The sequence below is a fragment of the Anopheles gambiae genome, chromosome 2 (genome assembly GCF_943734735.2).
Source record: "Anopheles gambiae chromosome 2, idAnoGambNW_F1_1, whole genome shotgun sequence".
Lineage (NCBI taxonomy): Eukaryota > Metazoa > Arthropoda > Insecta > Diptera > Culicidae > Anopheles > Anopheles gambiae.
In genome coordinates this window covers 19,912,670-19,937,423 of record NC_064601.1, presented here as the reverse complement: position 1 = coordinate 19,937,423, position 24,754 = coordinate 19,912,670, and the positions used below count along the sequence as shown (strand labels likewise).

The 24,754-nt window shown below is 46.9% G+C and overlaps 1 protein-coding gene across 16 annotated transcripts in view; it reads right to left on the bottom strand.

The window, feature by feature from the left end:
- Positions 1–24,754, bottom strand: part of LOC1273631 (uncharacterized) — a 135,717-nt gene that overhangs the window by 9,471 nt on the left and 101,492 nt on the right. For 4 of the 16 annotated variants that reach the window (XM_061649188.1, XM_061649198.1, XM_061649191.1 and 1 more), the window contains one exon: positions 23,174–23,247. The exons of the other annotated variants lie outside the window; for them this stretch is intronic. The gene's annotated coding sequence lies outside the window, so the exon portion shown is untranslated. The remainder of the gene's footprint in view (positions 1–23,173; positions 23,248–24,754) is intronic. 16 annotated transcript variants of the gene reach the window in all.

The window sequence follows — 24,754 nt, the reverse complement described above, 5'->3', positions numbered from 1 at the left end:
TCCGAGCTTCCCCGGGAAGGATGTAGAGGTATTGTTATTTTAACAAGAAACCAGCGTACGCCTTCGTGGGCTGTGTTTGTGCCAGTATGTCATAAACCCATTTTCTCACGAACAAAACCTTTGCTCGTCTCCGTCGTCCAACGTTTGGTTCGGTTGGGAGGGTTGGAAAGATTTTAAAATAGTTAATACGATGTAGCCTGGGATGGATGTAGCACACACGTTGTAAAATTCTACACACTCTACGTTGGATGATAAAGAGCGACAGAGTGGTTCGTGGAACATTGTAAGGTGAGTGAAATTAGGAGAATTAAATGCTTTCCAAATATAGTAGAGGAAAAATATAATCCTTTTTTGGAAAACTGCGAGTTAATGATAAGCTTTTCGTAGGCCTATGGAAGATCGCATTTTTCAGTTTATTGGTGCTTGGTTAAATTCAATTCAATTCCACATTGTAGGGTGACTCAAAAAATCACAAAATGATTACCAGCAACCGTGTTTGATAATCTCAAGACCGTGATAATCATTGCTTTAATGCTACAAAATCAAACCTTTACCAAATGGTCTAAAGTCCAACTAAAGTCCAACACTCTATTGGGAAAAGATAATTTAATAAAAATAAAACACCTCTCCAAAACACAATCAACTCCCAACATACATTGCCGTGGTTTTACATCCCACCACGATGCCATCTAATGAGGACGGGTGCCATCGGCCGGACGGGGACTAGCCACAATGCAGCACTCATTGCTCTGCTCGCTCGATACCAGCCTATCTACACCAACATTTTCGAACAATATTCAGCCCAAACTACATTACGCAGATGCAGCTGCCCTCAACGTCGAATGGATTCCACAAAAACGTACCCCCACCTCCGTTTTTTGTGCCATTGTGAATCGTGCCCAAAAAGGCCCCAAAAAACGCGACTGTGCTTTACCATTATGAGGGGTTGAAAGGTTTGCTGCTCGTTGCCGGAGACGCTCGTGGGTGAATGTATACACACACATACGGGCAAAAAAGAAAAACCACTCCTGGATGAGGCGGTGGAACATGATGCTTGGGGAGGGTGGTTTTAATAATACCTGCACCTTCTGTGTGCACTGTCGGACAGGCGAAGCACGCTCGTGTGCCCGCAAGCACGGAAACAGCATCGGGCGTTCTGGACGCCACACTCTTGAACGTGCCGGTTTCCTACGAAACGTAAGATATGTAGTGTGCGCGACTGGTGATGCTAGCATACCTTGCACAGCATACTCGGGCACAACTGGATCCGGTTATAATAGTAGTACGACATCAACCTCCCACTATCAGCGCACGACCAAAATTTTGGGGCAAGTATTGTTAGGCCAAAAGGGATGAACACAACCTCTTTGCATCGCACGTGCTTGTGCTGCTGTACTGCCCACTCGCCCTAAGGCACAACATGTACACCGCCACAGACAGTCCCGCTTGCGAGTGGGGCACAATGCTCCAGGAGCTGCTGTTTCTTTTTTTTTTGCCGTTTTTGCCCGCTCTGCACTAACCCTGGGTACGGTATGTGAGAATCGCGAGAGCATTTGTTTTTTTCCTCCTTTCGACAGGCATTATTTTGATTACAGCCCCGAGTGCGCGGAAGGTGCGGATGGGCAAATTTTAATGTGATGCATATTAAATAATGCACCATCAGTGCAGCTGTGCAGCGTGTGTGTGCCGGGTCGGGCGTTTGCACCATCATCGGTGGAGTGTCTTCTATGCATTTATGATCGCCCACCGCCCCCCGTCAGAGAGCGAAGGAAGAACATCTGACAACCGTTTCCGTGGTTGAAGAAACAAAACAAAAAACAGAAACACACACACTTCCAAGGGAGATCATGGTGTGGAGAATGTTTGAAATCCTCTTTTCCCATTTTTTAATACTCTTTTGGTACGGAGAGTGCTGCGCTGCACTCAACGGATGTTGTGTGGTAGACTGGTTTTGTGCTAATTTTTAATTCATTTTCATCCCCCGTTTGCCCGAGCAGCTCATTTTGCAGCTGGTTGGTTATGATGGATAACGATATGAGCCTCAATTTTTGGTTTCCCCTTTCAGCCCATCGCCCATCCAACGTACAACATGCTGAGTTATCTACAGAGCTTTGAGGAGAAGTGGGCTTATAACTAAAAATATTATTCGTTGGAAAAAAACCCTCCAAACTGCATGCCTGCAACAAACGTCAGATTTACAGTGTGAGTTGTGGGGCTCGTGCGGCTTGTGCGGAAGCGGAAGTGCTGATTAAATTATGCAGCACACGTTTAATCGTACAGCATAAACCAATTTTCTCATCAAGCCTTGATTATGATAAAGCTTGCAAACCCCTATGAACTGGATGAATTGCAACATTCATTGTTCGTTTAACATAATCTTATTGATTACCATTGCCCAAGTGCAATCCTTGCCCGAGCAGGCACAGCAATCATCATGACTGGTGCGGATGCAACAAGGTACCATTTGATCAAGAATCGTTTGATGCGCAGGTACTTTGGTTACTGCAAAAATCTTACTATTGCCCCATTTCGGCAGTACCAGGGTTGCTTCACAGGTGGTGCAACAGTAACCTCGTTATTCTCTGTATGCTTCAATTGATATTGGGTTTGCTGGCAAGCCGCAAGCAGCTAACCAGTTTCCTGTGATCTGCAACTTTGAACCTTTTGCGCCTTTCCGTTGCAGCTTTGAGAAGGAATGGTTCCAATTTGCTAAAGTGGGTAGAGCATTGGTATTGCACTGTGGCCCTTTCTTGTGTGAATTTGCCTTACAAATGCAAACGTTGGCGTTAGTAAAGGGTGTCCTATTTGGCCAACAAATGGTTCATCCCGCGCCCGTTTCACCGAAAGAAAGGGTTGCAGAGCGTAATCAAGCCACTGCCGATGTGCAAAGCTTGAACTTCATTTTCCTGGCAGTCGATCTCCGTTCCAGTGCAGGGAAGATATGAAATGTAACTATTTTCGAACGAACGATATCCAAAGGAAAGAGTAAAGCACATTGTGTAGTGTATAGATGAAAAATATTTTCTTGCTCGTATATTGCTCCTGTCACTTTGATGCAGCACGAAGCACTGGATGAATGCCGTCAACGACACACTCACCACACCTCGTTCAGCGGAATCGTCAAGCTCGGTCCGCCGTTGTGCGTTCCTTTTTGCTGCGGCAAAATATTCAATTTCCCCGAGAGGGACAACTTACTGTCACCGCTGTTCTTCTGCTTCACCTTTCCACGCTATAACATTCCACCAGCAGCGCACTAAAGGTATGCTGATATCATATTTTTCATCTCTCAAACACGATAGAGGTTGAAGAGACTCACGAAGGAGACCAATTGCTCGTGGGTGACGGTCACGAATACAAAAAAAAAACAAGACCTAAAAACTGTTACCAACACACAAAAAGGCAGGAAGTGAATGTCACCAAAATTCGCAAGAAAATGTGAGGCATATTTGCTAGCACGGGCAGTTGCGCTGCCAGTTGCGACGCAGCGTATCCATTTCGTTTCAAGAGCAAACACGAGCGTCTATTCCATTAGCAAAAAAAAAAGAAACATAAAAACGGTATGCATTTTTTACACCCCACCCAAGGAAGGTAAACAATTCTGGTCAAAGAGATGCTTTCGGAGCGAGTCGTGACGAGGCGGGCGTGCTAGAAGGGCGATACCGTGGCGCGGTGCGGTTCGAGGAAACCATTATCCACTGCTGTGACCCAGCACCGCACCGAGACGAACGGTTCTCCCGCTCCGATATTCACAGGCCGTCTCGCACACGCATCCCACACACGTTGAGTTGTTTAAATGGGAAATTTTCTGCCTCAATTGGCAGCAAACCATTTACAGCCCGGGACCGGGTCAGTTCGGTCGTATGATGCTACTTCTTGACCGCATGGGGATGAAGAGCTTACAGGGCTGGGCGCGCTCGGAAAGGGCGGGTTTCCGGGCGTTCATGCGTTCATTTTTCGACCTTAGATCCCTCTATCCCACCTCATACACAAAATTGCTTAACCTCCTGCTCGATCTCAATCACCATCCGGATCCAACTCCCACCCCACACCACACCGCGGCGAGCGGAAAAAAAGAAATGAATCGATCGATAGATTATTCACCGGAAAAAGTTGATTCAATATTTTGTGCATGGTTTTCCCGGAAGTGGGGCTAAGCAAAACAGACCAAACAGCAACGGACCAAACTTTGTACGCTTCCACCAGGCACGGGGAGCAGTGTTTTTTGTTACCCTGCTTGCCGGCTGTTTTAACGCCGATTTGGATAAAGTTTGTTCAGAAGCCAAAATTATGCACCGTGTTTTGTTTGCTTTTTACCTCCTGAAACATTTGTTTGTTGTTGTTGCGAAGCCTGGTGGAACCTGGTTTTGATACGACCAATTTTTGTCCATCATCTCTCGATACTGAACGAGTGCGGGGCAGTGTAATGTGTGCGCTATTGATGTATTTGCGTGGCGTAGCGATCGCATGGAAAAGTTTGTTTACATTTGGTTGCTTGTTTGACAATAAAAAAAATTCCGTCATCGATTTGCATCAGTAATGATGTTTATCGTGGTACTGATGTAGTTTTCTAGCATCAAATTTTTACCAGCAAAATAGATTATTTTTTCATACCTTTCGTCTTGGTTCATTAGGCAGGCCTCTTTAACTAATAGCTCTTTCAAATATCCCTTCTTTATAGAAATTGTACCCCTGGGGTAGCTTAACGAACTAAGTGAGAAGGGTTCATTGTTCCAGGGATAAGGGTTTAATGGGTTATGGTGGCATTGTTTGGAGCTTAAGAGGCGTATGTTGGCAGCAGGCTCAAAATTTCTGTACCAAAAAAAAAAACATGCTCGGAGCTTTGCAGATCCTTTTCCAATGCGGATGCTGTAAAGTTTACAATTTTATTTTGAGCCAACCTACCGGCAGGACATTTCGAGCTGAGATTTAAGCAACCGTGCTCTTTCCTTATTCTTTCTCTTGCTACCACTGTTGCACAGTCTCCTTTGCACTATGAATTCGTGTAGTTTAAACGCTTCGCATATCGTATTGGAAGAACAAAGAAACCAAGTTTACCCTTTCTCGTCGAGCTTTCTCACCGGATGTTATTGATGAGCTGGCTGTGTGGTACAATTTTCTAGAATCGATACACATAAACAATAAACCAAATGTTTTAAATATGGTGCAAACCTCTTGCATTAGATGCAAATGGTCCGTAGACAAGACGTAGATGCAATAACCGGTACCAGACTACTTTCTATTTGATTTACAGCAAGTAAATCAATTGCCTGAGCACAACTTAGCATTTACTCCAACACGCACACACGCCTTTACAAGCTAGCAAATTTCGACCGGATCCAATTTCGAAAAGCAATCAACAGCTTAACCCATTCATGAGCTTCCTCTCCTTTGTCCCAAAGTTCCGGAACCCCACAAGCCACGTACACACTCACACAACGGTGTCATCATTTTATCACGCATCCCGAACACCCGAACAGATGCGAACAGGAAGGAAACCTTCGGTTGGGACGAACGGGTCGGAAGTTTGACAAATTATTGAGCTCTATTTAATTAAAACTAGTTTCCACAGCTTACCACCTACTGAAAGCGGGCTGGTGCGAATGCGAGTGACTGTTCCAACTGGCCTCGGGGCCTCGGAGCAAGCTGCTATCAAAGACTGACGACTTACGTCGCGTGAGGGCAAGTTTCGGAGCGTTTCGTTTGATTGCATTTGTTTCTAATTTCATTACAACAAGTGATTGCCGAAACGATGACAATCGTACCGACCGGCGATCGGTAGAGTTGGTGACCGGGAAGGGAAGTAAAATTTCCCCTGGGGGCGGTTGTTCCCGGCTAGTGGCTTTTTTACCGTGAAACGATCGTTACTAACGACATTAGCTGGCTGTGCGATTTGGCCTAGAGGACTGATACATTCCACGAGAGCAAGATTCGTTGAATGAGCAGTGAAATTTATTATCACCCCTCAAAATGTGTCATGTTTAATCCGGGTTACCAATCAACGGAACTGAACTGGAAGGAAAGGGAAGATACGGATTTTGCTACAAGAAAACGCTTACTTACATTGCAGATTTGTAAGGTGAAAAGGAGGTTGTTTGATTTCACTATTACGACCTTTAACAATTGCGATACAAAAACAAGTTTTGCCATGAGGAATAAATGAACATAAACTTGTTATTATAAAAAAAGAAAAATGCTACCCGACCCGAAAAATAAGCTCAACTTTTAAACACACATATTCGGCACTAGTATAAGCTCCTTCACAAATTGCAGTGAGTTGGATAAAAATATTATTCAGTTTTTTATACCCATACACCAATCCTCTCACCAATCCATGTTTTCTGCACAAACAACACCTGACACCCTCTTACCCAATTTAATCCATTCTTCGCGACCGCGTCGCCCCAGCAATGACAAATGTATGAAGCACAATCAATAACCAGTAACGAGCATCGGTTTTCTGGCATGTCAATTACCTTTAGACTGCAGGTGAGCGATATTTACGATCCGCTTCCGCTCCCGGCACGTCCGATGCCTTCTTTTTTTGTTACGCCCAGCGACAAACACGTGTACACGCGTGACCCAGCTGATGGCGAAAGCACACAACTGAAGGTGTGGTGGTATATATATATTTATGTGCCGCAAAAGCAACCCACATAACTTCAGATTAAAAAGCATCACAACCGCATACGGTAGCACTTTTCACCTTCCAGCTTGGTCCTCCTTCACAACTTCCCCTCGGCGGCTCAAACTGGTCGCACTGAGAGGTACACCCGAAATGGGTGGGATTTTACACGCATTCGCAACAACGCACTAAATCGTCAATCATGCGATGCGAATAGCGCCCTGAAACACACATGGGAAATGACTATGCGCTTCCTCGTGTGCGCGTGTGGTAGCCGTGAGTGGTAGTTTTATAGCCCAAGTGCACCATCAGCAGTGGGATCCCCCCCGTAGCTGCTGAGCCGTGTGGCTTACTTACCCGTAGGCAGCCGCACGCCAAGGCCAGAAAAGAGGAGCAGGCGTATTGGAGGCCCACTCAAATATTGTTCGAACAAAATATGACAGTTCAAACGTGGAAGTGAATGCGAACAACAACAAAAAACGGTCTCCAAACAACTGACAAAAACGCACCGATTACACGGACACACAGACACTCACGTACGCATGATTTTCACATTCGCAAGTCATACTCATCGTCGTCCCGCGCTGCGGATGTCAGGCGCAGGTGGCACACTGTCTCTGCAGGACATAACAATATCGCATCGTTTGCTTTGGTACGCCAAAGTGGAGGTTGGAGAGTAGGGAATAGTCATGCTTCTTCCTCCCCACCCTAAACCAGCAAGGTAACGGGCGGCAGTAAGCTTCCGACAGTGGTTAACCTAAAGTTTGCCAACGTGTGTGCGTGTTTGTGTGCCTGCTGCCTACAACAAGGCGGCTACACACGTTTGGCACACGCTGAAGCGCTGCGAAGTGCCGCGTGAACGGTGCCGCGTAATTTGTGTGCCGAATACACACCATTATTACCGTCATCATTTGCCCGACATGCCCGGCGGGCACTTATGCCAGCGCAAAATCGCGCTATCTTCGACCGAGGTTCGTTCGTCGGTGTGCCGGTAAAAGCAAACGAAGAACGCTTAGACTCGCGCTCCATCCCAGCTTGCCTCCGGAGGTAGGCTTCTACAGCTCGATGATGAGATTTGTCGAGTGTGGAGAGTAACGCAGGCAGGAGGGTGGGGGGGGGGGGTTGTTTTTTGGCTCTTACCATAATACCTCTCTTATCAAAGATGTTTTGTACCATTTCCGCACAGCAAAACGAACCATTAACGGCACACAGGTAGTAGGATGCCACACCATTACGAATGGGAAACGAATTCGGTTTGTTCAAAGACGCTATACGGTACGTGCAACGTATCGAATGGGGAATGTTGTAGGTATTCCCTCTATTCGAAGGGAGAAACTATTACTTTGCATCCTTCAAATGACAATTATTATGCTACCAAGGGTTCCATTGTTTGACGATGATTTCCTTCGCCATCGCTCCCCGCCGTGTAGCGTTAGGCAATGAGATAACGGAAGTGACAGATATGATGCTCGCGCCTCTTCCATACCACCAACGGACTCCACCTGCTTGCTGTATTCCTTCCTTATCATGGCCATTACCGGGAGGCAATAACCAGAAACAATCATAAATCATGAACTTCCTGAAGAAGGTTTCGCTGGCGGAAGTTTGCGCCGGGTTCTTAGCGCATCTGTGTAGGCTGGCCCACCTGTACCTGAGCAGCGATTTTTTTTCTTTCGAGTGTTTCGCTTCAAATTCACATACACACATATCATGGCATGATGTGCCAGAGTTTGACGTTGGTTCGTCTTGCACCCTGACACACCGATGATAAAGGCGCGCGTACCATTCTAGCATGACCGCTTGATTGATATCGCATAAGCATATTTCATCCGCTTATTTTGAGGCTCTCCCATCTACATATCACTGTGGGGGGGCGAGAGTGGATGGAATCCCAGTGCTTGCGCTCTTGCGCAACTCTGACATTGATACGTCTTCCACCTACCTTGCTAGCCCCGCAAGCCGATGCTGAACGTGAAACGGCTGGTCTACTGGTTCTCTAGTAGACGACAGATGGAATGTGTGTTTGATTAAATTATCGTAGCGTTGCGTGCGTGTAGGATTTTATGACGAATCAAAACCATCCCCTTGTCGGAAGAATAGGCCCGAAGAGCAGCCGAAACCGAACCGGGGGATAGGCGAGCGGGTTTTGGGTGGCCTAAAATTAGACATTCCCCCCTTCCCATGAATGGGCTTTATACCACAATCAAATCTTTCCCAACGAACCGTTGCAAAAGCTAATCAACGATCTTAAACGACTCAACAAAGGTAAAACCACACCACCGGCACCCAATCATGATGATGATGAGGAGGATAAGGGTACCGAACAGCACATTCTGTTACTGCTGCTGCTGCTGCTGCTGAACGCATTGACGCGTGTCGGTGAAAATAAAACACGATCAAACAAACCTCATGCTTTCCGGTGGTCGTTCAACTTCTTAGAACCAGGCAGGGGATTAGTACCACCGCAACAGCTGCAGTAGCAGTAGCAACAGAAACTCATCTCTCCCTCCTACTGTACTTCTACTGACTACTGTTGCGGTATGCCTCGAGCGGATGGTTGGCCCATTCTTCTCTTGCCCGTTCCCCACGGCGGTGAATGTTTACTTACTAATTACAAAATGGGTTTTCCAAGTATTTTTGTCCATTAAATCTACTTGCCTTGCCCACCAAGCGAGCTGCCGAGGGGGGGAAACAGTGTGTCAGTTGCAGGTTGCCGACTGCAGCTTGCTGCTGCTGCTGCTGCTGCGACAAGCGTGTTCTTTTTCATGTCTGACAGGATTGGCTAGTATGCCGTTAAGCCAGCTGTCTCGCAAGAGATTTGAATAGTTGAACAATTTTGAACTGCTACTTTCACGGAAACATGGTAGTACGGGTGTTAAATGTGCACTGCTGCTGTTTTACATTTTCACCGGATGCTGCAATGTCTGGTGGGGGGAGAGAAACTTTTACTCCGCTCGGTAAAAAGAAACAATGCAGTTTTGTGGGCATCATGGTAAGTTTATTCTTTGTTTTGTGTTTGATTCGTAGAAAAGTCGGACTACTGTGGCGCATTAGTGGAAGATAACAAAAAAAAAAAAAAATAGAACTATAAAACTGGCAAATGCAAGTTGATGGAGCGTTGGTTTGTGCAGTTGGACAGGCAAAGCCGTACCTGTGTTAAATGCAAACGGCTTTAAGCCTTATTCATACTTCAAGTTGGATGAAGCCGAATTTAAATTCAAATCCAAGCTGCTATTAACCAAATGCATACAATCATCTAAAAAAACAATCGACAGCAAATCAACACACATACACACTGATCAATAATTGTTCAACTGACTAGGTACAACTAGAGTACACATCGATTTGCCAAGCTCATTCCTACCCAAACCGACACATGACACAGGCACAAATGAAATAAGGTCACTCTAATTGCTCGTTAATTCATCAATTTAAACTCCCATGCAGTCGCGTTGCATCTCTGCCGGCGGTGCACATCACTGTTCCGGAATGATGTGAGCATGCGGGTGTGTGAGACATGCGCTCACTGGCATGTCCAAAGATTACGATGTCACTGCACTGTGTATGTCAAACAAATGGCAGACGAGCACGGGGCATCATCATCATCATCACGATCATGACAATAATAATCGAACATCAACAACGCTACCAATTGCCTGATGGTGATGGTGACTGTACATGTGTTCGGTATGTCATTGGTATGACATTCGCCGGCACCGAGCATCGATATGGTGTCGCGGAACACACGCGCGTACAATGCACGATGTGCCGATGTGCACGGGAAGCGCTGTGCATTCGCTGGTCGCTAGTCATGGGACACCCATGCGCCATGCGAGCCATCGGATATCGGAGCCGACGGAACGAGGGATCGTTATTATCGTTTACGTATGCTGGTGTAAGGCAGATTCATCACCAAACCCCGTTTCCGATGGGCGGTGGAACGGGCGACGGGATGGAAAACATATTTCCCTTTTGTTCCCGGAATTGCTGCGCGTTCGTCATTTTCGAATCGATCGAGAGGACACAACTTTTAACCTGTGTAGCTGTGTTGCTGTGTGGAACAACGGACAATAGTGTGCCAAGGGGAGGGGGTGCAATTAAATTACGATTAGAAAATGGCTGTACGTTCCGCTCGCTACTGCGGGCTTCTGCTCTATCGCTTGATAATGAACCAGCTAACACAAAACTATGCGGCATGAAAGCCTAGTGCCTGATAGGTGCCTTATATGCCTTTACAAGCTGTCTTTGGCACAGGGTGCTTTGCGAGCAGTCACTGTAAAAGAGAAATATTGTTTCATTCTCGCAGTTGGAGGGGCTCGCGAGGAAAAGGCAGCCGACGGGTGCTGCATGTATTGTTTATTGCCCCTTGGCGAACGAGAAACGCTGCCCGACCAACTGGTCGCGCGCGTTCGACGAACACCGGTTGTATCGATAAATAATTACAGATTGGCGACATGCAAACCAACGCACGCAGTGCTGTGCACGTCCAGTGGATGCGCAAGAGAAGCGATTAAGCTGTTCAAACGTTTTCAATTCCATTAAGGCACACACGTGCATTGCATGCCTTTGCATACTCTGGGTACTGTTTTGAACGTGGCCATGAAAGTATGATTAATTGACAGAGAAGACGTAGCAAAGCGCTAAGAAGCGAGTACGTTAATGAAATCTGATAGTCTCTGTGAAGGGGGGGCTTAAAAGGTTTACCTTTGAACGAGACTTGCGTGTAGGGTTTCAATGTTGCGCCTGAAATCCCGAGCCCCGAGGAGGGCAAACAAAAAACTGTGATCACAAATTTACATTGTTTGTTCGATTCGATTGGTTCGCTTTCCTTCGTTACGTAGGTTTTTTTCTTCAAAACGATCCTATTTTTCCTAACGTCCTTTGCTAACGACTACAGAGTCCACTGACCAATTGATTGTTATCGCTCACTGTACCGATCAAATCACTATTGCTGGGAAATTCAATTATCAATGAAGAGCAAGCTTATCGAACGACTTCCGCCGAACTGTGCGCGTCCATCTAAACACGACCTTCCCGCAATCGAGCCAAAATATACGAATAAACTGAACCCATTCCGGAATCACCAAATACAAACGATCCCGAAAACAAAGACGATTGGCCATTGTTTTTCGCTTAGCCGTGTCTGTTTGGTTTAGTATGAAATCTTCAAACACACCAACACACACACATATAGCAAAGCGTACCAAAACTGTAGCAACCATGCCGGTGTGATAAGCAATCGCAATCGAATCGAAGAGTTCGGTTTGCGCCATTATCATAAAATTGAATCTCCTCACGAAAAGTGAATGTTTGACGCTTCACGAATAACATAAAGCGCGTGCTATGGTCTTGCGTCTTGCGCTGTGTGCTGCGATAGTGTTTGCGTATGCTGCTTCCATCACATTTCCATCTCGTACAACAGGCGGTGTGTAGCAGCAGTAGAAAAAGGATTGCAGGTAATGCAATAACAGCAACAGAGCAACAACGTTTCACACTTACGGCTCTCGAGCGCGCACCATCGGATTCGAAGAAAACGTCAATTTGATGGTTGTCTTGTTGTACATTCCAGCTACCCGATGGTGGCTGACGAGGTGGTTGTGGAGAGAGGTTTGAGAGGCAAATAGCAAAAAGTAAGCAGACAAGCAGTACCGCACCGACACATTTTGCTTTCGTAATATGGTAATAGATTTTGCACTTTGGTACGATGTTCATCACTGAATACGGGGTACGGGGTTTTAACAGGTACCGCAAACGTAGCACGTGATTCGATCAACAAACAATGCAGTGGTTGATGTGGTTGCTTTGCTACACTTTGACCACTCCGATGTGTGTCGTGAATGGGTTTGGTGGAATTGATTCTTTTCCCTTGTATCGATCGTTAAGCTCACACTTTAATCATGTTATGTTACACGTACTACTTGCTCTTGCTTTGAATTCGCTACTACAGTAGCATATTCAAAAAATAATACAACCATTTTAGCAACGTATCAAAGCGTTTTCACCAATGTCATTCTCCCAAACCAAGCCCACCGAAGGTACACGCAACGCACGAGTGATATGCATTGTTAAAATTCAATTAGCACAACAATGTGATTTCAAATGCAGCCGTGGCAGCCCGCTGAAGCAAAACTATGCCACGAGCTTGCTCTAGCGGCCTGAACACAAGCACTTCCAAATACCACATCACGACCACTGTTCCGAGGTCCACTGAAGAAGCTTTGAGTCATTAAGACCGCCCGTGTGCGCATCATAAAATGCAATTACTTTACCTCTACAATCTTCTCGCCCGCCGCAGACAGCACGCTCTTCCCACCGAATGCATTCCATTCCATTGTCGGGATGTGCACGTCGAACTAATAATCATTGTGGTTTGTTTGGAGACATTCACCTTAATGAAATAAATTACGAGTGCCAACTGCACCCATGGAATGGTCCCGTGTAGGCCGCCCTGCTACCCCTGCCAGGCCCGAGACAGGCTTAGCAGAGTATGGGTTGACGACGTGTCGAAAGGATCTCAAGCGCTTGCTCGATCGCACCCGCATCACATTGAGTGCCGTAGACGGTTATTCAATTAAACTTTCGGCTCCTGGTACCCCATACTCCCCCCCCCCTTTATGCCCTCCCGCAGCGATTGAAGGCATGCAATCTGGCCGAGTGCATCGTAAAACTATGCGCCACTGGAACGGCTCTGGCCGAAGGATGTGTATGTGAGTGTACCACACTTTACGACACGTACCGTGCATGCAAATTACAAAAGTTTAGCCCCTGTTACGGAATATGGCACTCACAATGGCGAAGTAATTGGCCTATGAAAGCCGAGCCATTTGGTTCAATTCGGTAGAACATAATATTTCAGTTGTTCAGAGAGCAGGGTAGAACAGGCCCGGAACGGTTGTTGCATCATATCGGTGTCAACCGATGGACACTGGCAGCATCACTTTGTTTGGCAGCAGTGCTACCAGAGCGATACTCGAACCGGTCGTCCCGTAATTGTATTACAGGGGAGGGCAGGATATTTAATTACATCACCCTTGTCCCGTTCGGGGGAAAACTGTGCGGCATTGGAATTGCTCGTTTAATTTTGTCGCTTGGAGAACACCGTGTGTTCCTCTGTGCTGCTGGTATTGGTTGCATAAAAGTAATGCTACTCAATTGAGATCATAACTGATAGCCGGAGGAAAATCATAATTCCATTTATGAGCGCCAAGCACAAGATGGGAAGCAATACTAAGCATTAAAAAGCAAAGACAAGAATTTCTCTCAACGATAAATCACACATTAACCGCCCCAAAACGATCCTTTCTTTAATCCACCTTCGGCAGCCAAACCGAAATCCTTACATCAATCGACCGTGCAAATGGCGCAGATGGGGATGAAAGGGGAGGATTTAAAATTATGATTAAGTGTCTAGTTTTAAGTCCCATTAAGGGTGGGATTTATGTATGTATCGACCCATTCCCTTGTGCATCAACTGCGCCATTAATGCAGTACTAATGCGTCGCACATGCCAGCCATTCCCGCCATTCCACAACAATAGCCACAACATTCTTCCGCTGGGGAAGTGTGCGCTACTTCCTGCTACGTATAATAATGTGTGCCAAGCAGAGTGCGCACTGTTGCGCTGCGAAGTGCTATTTTACGAGCATACTTTTCTCATTAATCAGTAATAAAACATTCACGCATGATGGTAATCCACCGGTTTTGCGGAAGCGTTTTACAGCGCGAAGTGATGGAATTGAATGTGTGCTGATGCCATCTTGTAATGCGATAAGCCATCGGCCTAATCGTCCCCATCGTGTGCGTGTGTGTGTGTTTGCATTTGTTCCTCACATCCCTGATGGTGCGATGTGCGCTCTAACTCGAGGACGGTTCAGTTTATTGAAGGTTGGTGAAAGACACCTGGCGCCTCCATGTAACATTCATAAGCTACTGGGCTGCTCCATTGCAAAGCAACATAATGGCTCCACCGGCTGGTACAGGAGGTCTAACTCTTCTTTTATTCATGTGCCATACGGTATCTGTGCAAAGTTTTATCATAATATAAACCGTTCGACTGGAAGGGGCAGCTATTGTACCCTTCGAATGGGAATATTGTTTTTTTCCCGAACCAGTCACAATTATTAAACTAATTGGTTTAATATTAATATTGGCTTGGATGGCGCGTGTGTATGGTGAATATTCTACTCGCTATATTCGTAGAAGCGAAAAATGAAAGGGCACTAAATCACATTAAATACAAAAGACGACTGTCATCGAGGAAATGGTATGTTTGCTGTTAGTATTTTCGCCTTTTCGTCACATTACGTTCAGTGGGCATTAGTCAACGAGCCTTAAAATAGCAGCCAACTTACTTGCAAACGGGTACGCTTTAAAAGCACGCACACCCCCAGAGCCGAGCTCGCCCGAAAAGAGCCCACACTTTGGCACTCTTTCTCCTTGGGCCACACTTAAGACACAGCGCTTTGCCACTCTGCTCACAATTATCGTAAAACTTTATTTCCATCCTTTTCCACACGCTGCGATATCACGGGGTACGCTCTGTCGAGCGTTGGGCAGCAAGCAGCCACAACACAATTCCAAACCGATGCGTGAGCGCTTCATTCCATTTTCATTTCCTTCCACAGCAAGCTGCTGCTGCTGCTGCTGATTGGCACTAATTCCTCTCGAGCCGCTCTCGCCAAATTTTACCACCAATTTGCTCGGCGCTTCGTCGCTCTTCCGCACCCGGAGATCCTCACTGAAACAGGAGAAAAACCCCGTACCCCGTAATGGAGCCCGAAACGAGCGCACACCATTCATACACCCTATTAAAAGCCAATTTCCAAACCAGTACGCGGCCCGCACCAAACCACCCCCCACCCCCACCCCAGGCATCACCGGGCGCTCAATGTAGACATTCTTCAGATGAAATCATTTGGCCAATGGTTTGCCTTCCCCATCAAAACTTACCAGTCGTTTCTTTCCCCTCCTGCCATAAAACGCATTACGTGATGGGGAGGAGGCAGGCGCAGCACAGCCTTTTAACGGATTTTCGACTTTTTCCAAGACATTTGGCCTCGCCAGAAACTGGAGCATCTTTTTTGCTTTGCGTTTATATCGACCGGCGAGGGAGGGAAGGGAGGCAAACTATACTAAATTATGTAATTAAATCGTTAGACAGGTCTCGTTCTCATCCTGCTCCCTTTCAGCAGCTCTCCCCAAGTTTGTGCAACCACGTTTCGGGTGTGTTATCCTCCACGGCCTACACCAACGCAGTGGAATGCTCAGTCACCGTAGGATGACCATAAGACAGAAAACGTTCCGAAATTGTAAGTGAACCCATTTGGAGCATCCGTTCGGGGACGTGCCACACATACTGAACATATTTCGCCCGGTCGACATACAAGAAGTGAAAAAATCGACAGGTCGTTGCCGAATCCGGGCGCTTGGCTTTGCTCAAAAGCTAGCAAAACCTTTCCTTGCGGATGGGGTTTGGGTTAGAAACGGCGAGCAGACTCGATGGAAAGGAGGGATCATAACGCAACGAACAAACAAGATAAAGCAACTACCTCGAACGTCGTACACCGAGCTGGTAAAGGACACCGAAAGAGTGTGTCCCTCCCGAAGGAAGAACGTTTCAAGGGGTTTGAGCTCGAGCCAATGCAGCCATGGGAGCCCCGGCCTGTGTCGTGATGTGATGACGACCTGTCCTAATGGACAAACCGGGCCAGAATTCGTACGACGGGTGTGCATGCCAGGGAACCGATGTTGCCGGCCCCAAAACGAGCCACCGCCAGAGCGCACATCAAACTGTGCAACTTCTCTTGGTCAGCATAGCGCACAGCTGTCGCGCCAGGAAATTACGACCACCGTTATGTGCAAGCTGTTTACTCCATTGTACATCTTCAAAGCCCGTGACGTCCTTGTCATTCGATGGTTCCCTTCCTTTGTCAAACCTTAATCACACACACACATACTCACACTTGCATGTAACTACACAAAAGAGCGTCCGCAGATTGCCATGCGCGCGCTCTTGTGTAAATTATTGATTCCGGTCATCGGGCTACCATCCAGCCACGGCCAATATGTGCACGCGGCGCCCGCCGTTCGTGCCGCGTTGGGCCGTACGGGCAAAGTTTTGCGGTTGATTGCGTCGTGACAAATGAATTTTTAAAACGTCCCATCATAACTCGTTGACGGTTTCGCTTTGTGTGGAAAGACAGAGACGCTTTCTGTGCTCTCTGTGCGGGTGCAACACCAAAGGGAAGAAACTGGCACACAAAGAAACGTGACCCACACACCCGGTGGGAATCCGCCAAGAATATGAAAAGCGTATACAGACCTCTGCCCGTAGCCGAAGTGACCACTGTCGCCATGGTGACGACTGGGTACTACTGTGACGTAAGAGCCGGAGCCAGCAGGAACGCCGTGAGTCCGAGCCCATAAACCATGCACCACACATTGTCCATGCATTGTCCACCGAGCCGACGAGACTCGCGCGCCGATGACACAGCGCGATGGTGAATGCTTGTGTAATTAAATTTATTGCACGTACCGAATCAGTGTGCCGGTCTGCATCCCATCGTACGTAATATGTTGGCCGCACTCGTTAGAGCTCCAGCGGCCCAAAGAAAGGCATGGCAGCCGGCCGACGGCCAACGGAACGCGCACGTTGGTAAACTGCACGCACAAATCAAGATAACGATCGCGGGATGTTAATTGTTGTCAGAGTGTCCGTGTACGGCAAGGGTTTGGCGCGGAATTTGCATTCGCGTACGCATGCCACTGGAAAGCAACGTTTACATTCGCGACGTGCGCTTGTTCGGATGCCCTTACTGGTCGGAAACGTGAGGATTCAGTTTCAGGCTTCGGCACAGAATGGGCAAACCGTGCCACTTAATGCGTAATGATAACACATCTTTGGCGGTACGTACACGCGCTAGACATATACGCGTAGCGCCAGACGTTCGCAACGCGCACGAGTTGATGGGATTGCGAGCAGATCGAGACGTGCATAGTAATGAATCGAGACCGGTTCTGCTCGCCACGGTAGCGGCACGTTTTGGGTAAGATTGTTTTCTATCGATCGAAGTTTGTTTTGTTCTTCCTTAAGGGCTCACTACTACTACGCTTTCACACTGTGGTTGCGCGACTGATTCAGTCACATATGTCATGGATATTAACTAAATCATGTTAATGCATCACTGAAATATATGATCAACTCGTATCAACCGTTCAAAAGGTCTCGAAGATGGGTTTTTGAGACGGAGTCAAAAATAAATTGGACGAGAAATAAATAAATTGCTACTTAATTTCCGAGCAGTTTTTTTGTTGTTGTTGTGACGCTCAGGGTCAACCGTTGGCTTCGTGCTCTTAACTTTTCATTTACAGACGCCATCGCTACGATTCATAACACTATCATAAAACGATATTTCATTTCGGCAAAACGGTTTTTGAAAATGACAGCCAAACTTTGCAAGGTGAGCACAGCGAGGAGAGCAGCACAGCAGCGTTGTGGGGCGTAAGTATACTTTTTGCGCAACGACAACGTCGCTTCCTGTCCATTACGGAGTGCAGTAATTACCCATAAATCGTAAACATGCCTGACAGGGTGGCACTAATTTAGTTTCTTCGCTAACGAGTTTCGGAAGGCTTCCCGGGGCACCCGATTTTGTGATGCACCGAAGCAAAAAGGCAAACATTAAAACAGCAGCAAAGCTTTGCCAAATTTGTACCAAAAAAAAAAAGGAATAAAATAGCGATACAAAGTTTAGGGACGCTTTTAAACGAGATCCTTTTTAAATAATTCGAAGGAAAGCTTTAACTGGTAAATTTAAAGAGAACCGTTCAACGAGTGGAAGCAGTTTATATCAAATATATAATTCGTTTAAACCATTATCATTTTTAACCCATTATGTGCGCATCCCGACAATGGCACAAATTTGCTCTATCAACGCAATTAACCTTTAGCCTCGAATCGTTCATAACGGGTCAAGGAAGAATTCTCTTTATCTCATTTTTGCCCTTGCAAGTGCCATCTGTATTTGTGCCGTATACTCATCCGTCCGTACATCCGCGATTGAAATTCGCGATACAATCAGTATGCAACTGCCGTCTATTCCTCTTTTTTACACTTTCAATCATTATTATCATCGCTTTCATCATCGTCATCCTCATCATCATCAAAAGCATTGATCAGCGCCGCCAGTTGATCCGTGGAATTATGGTTAGTCAAAAAGGCTGCGCCGGTTACGATAAGGCTCGTGGCGTGACGCGATATGCCGTCCCTGGGCCGGGGATCAGGTAATTTATTAACACTTTGTTTGAAACGGTGCCCAGCGGGAGGGCAATGCTGGGGCGCATAATCCTTCCCCAGCCTGTCCTAACGCCCCAACACACTCTTTCATAATTTCTTCATTTCGCGCTGACACTTGCAGCGCGGGATGGATTCGCATTAGATTGAACGAACGGGCGAAGGGTAAAAAGAGGACATCAGTGGAAAGCCACCGCATCGTTGAGCGTTACTGCGTAGCACGCTGCGGTCACTGCGGTGGAGGGACGCGGCAAGAGAAGATCGTAAATTTTATCAAACCTTCACCAGAATATGCCGCCAGCCCCGGGGCGATAAACGGCGGCCCAGTACGGTCGGCTATATCCTTCTCTTCACGCGCTGCTGGTTTGCTGCCGGCGGGGCGAGAGTTCGACCACCCTTAGCCTCTAACCCTGCGCTACTGAACACCCCCCACTCCCCTCCGCGAAGGGTCGGAGCATATGGCGGAAGCTTTATTTTTATTCAAAGTCTATAAAATATGACCCATTACTGAAAATATGGTCATTGGGGAAGTGCGACCAATGATCCCCCGGGAAACGCACATTCTTTCGCGCGTCGTATTTTTTTTCGTATTTCTGCTGCTTTCCATTTTTTCCTTTTCTGGGGAGGGCAGCAGAATTGGGCACGGTTCAGGCAAGATTGCACGATTACGGTTTCTGTTCCTCTTTTTTATTATCATTATTAGTGTGCCCTAGAGCAGCCAACGAACAAGCACCAGCGCAAGGAACGCTGGGCACTACGGGGACGGGGGAGAGAGAGAGAGAGAGAAAGAAATTTATTGGATAAGTAAGTCCATTATATCCGCGGCGTGGCCGGAGTGGGCGGGTAGTAAAAAGGTTAACTTACTAATATGATCCCGCGGTGTCCCGAAACGGCCGAATAATGGCTATCGAACTTTTACAATTCGATGATGGTTAATAAATTTCCCGCACTAAACGACCCTGGCTCTTCCCGGTGTTTGCTGCTAGCTCGGACCTGGTCATTTGCAAGGTGGAAGGAACCAGAGTTCTCGCAGGAGGAGCAGCGCGACTGCTGTGGCACCCACAAAAACGGGCAGTACATAAAATCTTGACCTCAACAGACGTACGATTTGTTCCAAAACGGGGCGGTCTTTTAGGGTGTGGAGGGCGGTAAAGGTTGCAAGATAAATGGGAATTCTAGGAGAAGTTTTTCATTCCGCATTCTACGAAAACGATGAAAAACGTTGAGCAAAAGAGACGGAACAGTACGTTGTGGCATCCTACTGCTGTTTTCGTTATGGTGTAGTTTTATGTTTTTGTTTTTTTTTTCGTGTTTGTGTGCCTGAAGGTATGAGGTGTTGCTTTAACATAACCACACCTTCCGGTGTGCCACTAAAGCCTGTACCTGTGTTGGAAAGGTTCGTTTTACTTGTCGCAAGGTGGATCAACACCTACTGACGACCAACTGAAATGCAAGTTTTCCATGCAACACAATGCAGGCGGTGACATTTGGTTTTTTTTTGCTGTCAATCTCTCTCTCTCTCTTTCTTTTCGGGCGAGACACCAACAAAACACGGTCAATATTTATGCACTTTTAAGTTCAACAGAAGGGGGAAAGTTTGAAAACGTACGCGAAGCTTATGGAAATCCGAGCGCTGTAGGGAAATGCAAAAGAAAAGCATCACCTTTTTGCTTTTGCTCTATCATTCTTTCTCCTCTGCTTTGCGTTTGCAAAGGTGAAGAAGTTTACGACTCCGTTCCCCGAATGTGACCTCAGATGTCAGGCGCAAATGTACTTACAATTCCGTTGAAAAACGACCCGGACGATGGAAAGCCATCTTGCGCAAATTTCACACTGCCGCCGCCGCCGTGATACCACCACCGTCGCCGTATGGAAAATGAATAAACGGAGCAGCAGCAGCGGTACAACATTGGGAGGCAAACATAGGCTAACAAAACAGCAACCACCTTTTGCCTGTGTTGGCGTTTTTACGTTCCCATTTTGGCCAATGGCACGAAACGAACGACAGATCTAGCAAGCAAATGCCAGTAACAACAACAACCACCACAAAAAAGGAATCAACTTTCGTATAAAATAGTCCGCATATAGTCTGGATCGCAACGGGACCGACCCTGCACGACGCTACCCAACCCTTTTTTCCGTCGCTTCATTGCAGACAGATGAAAAATGTATGAAATAGTCCAAGCACTACAACTCCCTGAAGCACTATAAACATGACCACACAGACACACTCACATGCGCATCCTCTTGCATGGTAGGGGTGCAGTGGAGAGGAAAGGAAGAAAAATGTTCTATTCCGGTACCTGCGCCTGGTGAAATCGTAACGCTGCCTCTTCCGGTGACATTAGGCACACCGAAAACAGGCATATACACCAGGATATGCACAACCGGCGAAGCAAAATGTGATGATAATTTGCACAAACATTATTTTCCATCGATGAACTTGCCTCTTTCTCTCTGTCTGTCTCTCGCTCTCCCTCTCTCTCTCTCTCTCTTTTTACTGCTGCAGCAACAGTCCCGCGAGGGTGGCTCGCAATGGTACGCTGGTGCCGGGTCTTTGTCGATGTGGTTTCGATATAGGTCTTTTGCCACTGCCAAGCGTCGGTCGGTCCAAGGCGCAATGGTTGCACACACCATTCCGTTGACGATGCAGCTCTATCTTTTGAAGCACTCGAAGCAAAAACGAACGCCCCGAAAAAAGAAAAACTTCCGATAGCAAATGAGCTGTTGCGTCATTGCTTCCAGCGGGCCCACCAGTGCCTTTCCCCGTGCCGATGTTTGTCGTGCACAGCCAATACTTAAAATTGTCTACACCAGCAGTGATAGTGGTTCCCTCACATCTAATGTATGTGTCTCTCCTTATAAATGTTTGTGTGTGTGTGTGGTTGACCGTGTGTCCTAAACGAACGAAACAGTAGGTCCCACACTGAACGAAATCGAGGTCCCGATAACGAATTGCTTCGAACCTGAAATGGACGGGACCAGTGCGCGCTCCCCAGCTAGCCGAATCTTGGGTTCGAATAAATTATGAGCTTTTAATGACAGTTCGGTGTGTTTATAAATATGAAAGTCTCACGTAGCAATAGCGAGAGAGAGGGAGATAGAGAGAGAGAGAGAGAGAGAGAGAGCGAGAGAGAGAGAGAGAGAGAGAGAAAGAGAGAGAGAGACAAGACAGCCAAAGAATGGCTGCAAACCGGGGCCGGGGTACCGGAAATCGATCGATTTCCAGCCGGGTGATCAAACGTGTTTCGAGCGATACTGTTCAAAGCGCCCGGCCGCCTGCCGGCTGGAACGATTCCATCGTCACCGGGGCAAAGATTCGTATTGCCACATAAAGGTAAGACGATGGTGGTTTTCTTCCAACCGGAAGTAATGTGTAATGGCACAATGCCACCATTTCGGGTGCTTTAAATCTCAAACAACAACGACGTCATCGCCACCACCACCATCATCATCATCATTATCTTTCCTTTGAAACTGCTTTACGAAAGGATATCCAACCAACTGTGAGCTCTATTCGATTGTATCGAATGAACCCGTTCAAAATGGACCAAAAGCCGCCGTGCTGGGACATTTGCCACATGTAATGTGGAGCCCCACGAGAACAACGGTCGAGCAGCTCTTCGAGTCGATGTAATCGATAAAGATAAAGTCGTAGCCGGTTGCGGGGATTTCGGTGCTTTTGTTTCATCTTTGCATCATTTCTCCTGTACCGGTGGTGGTGTCCGTTTGCACCATCGCTGGTCCACCATCGCTGATCGAAGGGATGAGCAAACGATACAAAACAAATTGAGGTAATCCAAAGACTGTGCGATGGGTGGACACACCACCGGATGTGGAGACGATTCTGGGATCGCCCTTTTCAACCAGCTAACCTATCCCTCCCCACCCCCGGGGATGGGACAGGATGCGACGCCGAAACCGAAAATAAAGCGCGGTACAGACAGTGCCGAAACTCGGAAGCCATCGTCCAGGATTTACACCATCGTTTGTCCGGTTTAAGGGGTTTGTGGGTTGATGGGAACGCGTTTGGTGTGCGGTTTTACAAATAGGATCCCATCAAAAGCTTGGAGGTACGCAAGGGAAGGAGAGAACGGACAGATACGGTCATCCCGGAGAGGGAGGAAACCGCACGGTACAAATTTTCGGACTATTTTGTTGGTGGCTGGCGCATCTCATCAAGCGCCGGAAACGAGAGCAATAAATAAGAACTTTAATTAATCGAACAACTTTGTCCACCGCGGCTGACGGCACCATACCTGGGTCGATGTGTGTGTGTGCGGATGGATGGAGCAGAATGGCGTTGCGAAAACCGGATGATGGGATTACACACCTGAAAGTGAAAGAAAACAGCTTGATAAGTGTCTGATTTGTTATTATCAATGTAGATTAATTCAACAAATTGTACATCAATAATAGGTAAGTAAAATTAAGTGCATTTAATGTAATGTTTCGTAAAAAAAATCAAATTGAAATTAAATTAGAACTAATAGGGTTCAATCCTACCATTGTGAAACAGTCTACTACTGTCAGTTTGAAAAACAGCTTGCCATTTGCCTTCAGAATGATTTATTTTCGGTTGTAATTGCATTAACTTTGCCAGCTTTGCAGCACATGTAGAAACTATTACTTTGCTCTCCGTACTGCACCGAAAACACAGCGTAGAACTACAGCAAGGGTAGCAAGGGAGCGCGTTTTACAGCCAACACTGTGTAATGGAGTTGGTCACAAACACAAGAGAAGTTTGCTTAAGGCGACACAAATATTTCACAATTTTCCACATTTCTTCACACGATTAATTTCTTACATCTTGAGAAAAACGGTGGCTTGGGGGAGACAGGACACGTTTGTGTGTACCGCAATGCCAACCGAAAGCGAACTGGAACTCATTTCAGTTTCCACGCGTGCTGGAAGGACGAAGACTCGAGGGGGCACAGGGAGGTGGAGGGGTGAAATCTTTTAAATTACTTTCCAACTTGTTCAAAAGTTTCGGTTCCGGTTTTCACACAAAAAAGAAGAGTCCTCCTCAACCCTTCCTCATCCCCGTCGCGCTAACCAACGTTCCATCGCACCCCCCAGACCCGAAGCTCACCTGTGCTTAAATCCTTTCCCTGTGCTGTGTACTGTGGCGGGACACCGAAAATGTGTACGCTTTCAGCCCGAAAAGCATGGCAGGATGTCCACTCTCAAACCGGCACCTTCGCCGTTTGGACTCGTTTTCGATGGTTACAAAAAAAAAGGGAAACCACGAACACGAACATACTCCAATCACTTGCTAGCGCAACGGAGACGCGCACAACGGTCGAACAAACGGTTCACTAATGCTTTTATCAGTGCTGTGCGATGTGCCGCGGAAGGAGGAGACCGATGCTAGGCGTTTGTCAAAGGGCTCCCGAAGAAATTACATCATTTCTGAGAAAAGAACAAACCAAAAAAAACACACACACATGACCACGCTTCTTGGCGTTCGATCTCCCCGGCATCAAAGGTCGAAGGAGCTGGTGTCCTTTTGGCGGGGAAAGGCAACGATGCTGGACGCTCGATTGGAGCTGTGATTTATTTCCATGTCACAGCACTCTGTCATGATGCTGGGACTCCTGGGGTTGTGCGGTTGGCTGTACGCTCGTAACAAGCCCCCCGCCGGGAGCAAAATGCGGGGGGCAGAGGGCGACAGGGCAACGTGGAAATGTAATAAACGGCAAAATCATCAACTGGAAAATGCCGAAAACCTCCTTCCAGCAGCGTCGGGGGATGGTTTGTGTGAAGGTACAGAATTCAATTAACTTCAACTGGTAATTATTGTTGATTTGATCTGCCGGAACGGGGCATAATTTTTCATT